Source organism: Penaeus monodon, chromosome 9 (genome assembly GCF_015228065.2).
Source record: "Penaeus monodon isolate SGIC_2016 chromosome 9, NSTDA_Pmon_1, whole genome shotgun sequence".
Classification (NCBI taxonomy): Eukaryota; Metazoa; Arthropoda; class Malacostraca; order Decapoda; family Penaeidae; genus Penaeus; species Penaeus monodon.
Window position 1 is genome coordinate 13,575,332 of NC_051394.1, and position 2,500 is coordinate 13,577,831.

A 2,500-nucleotide genomic window follows, 5' to 3' on the forward strand; every position below is an offset into this window, starting at 1 on the left:
ATAAAAAGACATGGAATACAATTAGACCAACAGATTTCGCTAAAAATCGTTAATTCGTATAATCTGAAGTTTTATAGTTTTTTTTTTTTTTTTTTTTAACGTTACCGAGTTCATTTAATGTTTTAGTGCTTCAGGGTTTTTTTGTCTCCATTTCCTCGGTTTGGTTTATTTCATAGAAATAAAATAATGGAAATAAAAGTGTTTCGAATCAAGCTCAGCCCCCATTTGTACAGATATATTTTGAACCATGCAATAGGGTTAAAATGACTATCTTACTATTTTATATATCAAATTAGGGCACCAATGAAAAAAATGAGGACAGCAATTGGGTGTAAAAGAAAGACGAGAAAATGTTTTTTTGATTAAGCTTTTTTTATACTTTTTAAATAGAGGATCTTTTGTTGTTTTTTTTGAATAAAACTAAATTTTGTTTTTTAAAGCATACGCTCGAAGTTTCTGTATCGAATTTTGCGACCTGACTTACGCTTTAGGCTTTTATATATATATATATATATAATATAAATATTTTATAAAATAATATATATATATTTTATATTTTAAAATACCCACATAATATATCATATAACATATACAATTATTATATATATATATAATTAAATATTAATATAGAATTATATATATATATTTTTAAATATAAATTATATATATATAAATATATATATATATATAAATATATATATATATTATGCATTTAAAATAATACACACACACACACACACACACACACACACAACAACACACACACACACACACCCCACCCCACACCCCACACACACAAACACACACACACACACACACACACACACACAATGTGTAATATAATATATGATATATAGTTTATATACAAAAATATATATATAATATATATATAATATATTTATTATATATATTATATATATATATATATGTATATTATATATATTTATATATTTTTTTTAATATATATAATATAAATATATATACATTACTATACAATATATCATATGGTGTGTTGTAACATATGTAAATATATATGTGGTGGTTTGTAAAATATATAAATTATAATAGTATATATATATATATATATTAATTTATATATATAATATTATAATTTTAAAATATATATTATATAAATATATATGAAATAAAATGTACATATAGAATATGAAAAATTCAAAAAATATAAAAATTGTTTATATATATATTATATATTAATATTATATATATATTATTATTATAATATTTTGTATAATAGTAATATATTATATATATAATTATATATATAATATATATATATATATATTATATAATATTTATATATATATATTTAATACATATGTGGTGTGTGTGTGTGCGGGGGTGTGTTTTTTCGTGTTTGCGTGCGTGGGTGTGTGTTTTTTTGTGTGTGTTTGTGTGCGTGGGGTGGTGTGTGTGTGGTTGTGTTTTTGTTTTTTGGGGGTGGGGTGTGTGCGCGGTGTGTTGTTTATGTGGTGTGGTTTGTGTGGTTGTGTGGGTGGGTGTGCGTGTGTGTGTGTGTGTGGGTTGTGTGTTGTGTCTTGGGTGTGTATGTGTGTTTGGTGTGGGTGTAGGGGTGGGGTTTGTGGGGTGTGTGTGTGTGTGTGTGGGTGTGTGTTCGTGTTTAATTTCTTAATATGTTTTCCTAAATCCTCCATTCTATTTGGAAATGAATGATATCGGATATCAAGCATGTCAGACCGATCGACTTAGCACGTTTAACGGCCTTTTGAAAAAAACGTCATCGCCATATCTAAAACCAAAGGGGGGGCGAGGGGGAGGGCAGGGGGGGGAGGGGGGGATGCAGACGGCTCTGTTGATTATCAGTTTTGTAAATCTGTAAATAGAGCCTCAACACCCGTTTAGTAGACAGGTCATGTCTCCCCCTTTTAAAACAACTGCACACAAAGCAAGTTTTTTATTTGTTGGACAGGATTATATTATATAATATTATATATTATATATATATATATATATATAATAATATTTAATATATATATAATTGTGGGGGTTTGGGGGGGGGGTGTGTGTGTGTGTGTGTGTGTGGTGTGTGGGTGTGTGTTGTGTGGGTTTATGTGGGTATGTGTGTTTTAATAAATATAATATATATATTATATATATATAATATATATAATATATTATATAAATATTATAATATATATATATAGTTGTTGTATGTTATGTAATATGTTGTATGTTGTATGTATGTTTTGCATACTATGTATATATCTACATAACATATACACACACACCACACCACACCCACCACACCCCACACACCCACACACACACACACACATATATATATATTATATATATATTATATAAATATATTAATATTATAAAATTATAATATTGTATGTATATATCTATCGCGAAGAAATCCCATCAGTTCAATCCTTGACTAAACAAATAAGCGTTAAAAACCTTAGAAAATGCAATTGCAAAATTTTTCCCGTTAAGATGGAATTAAAAGAACTCGATA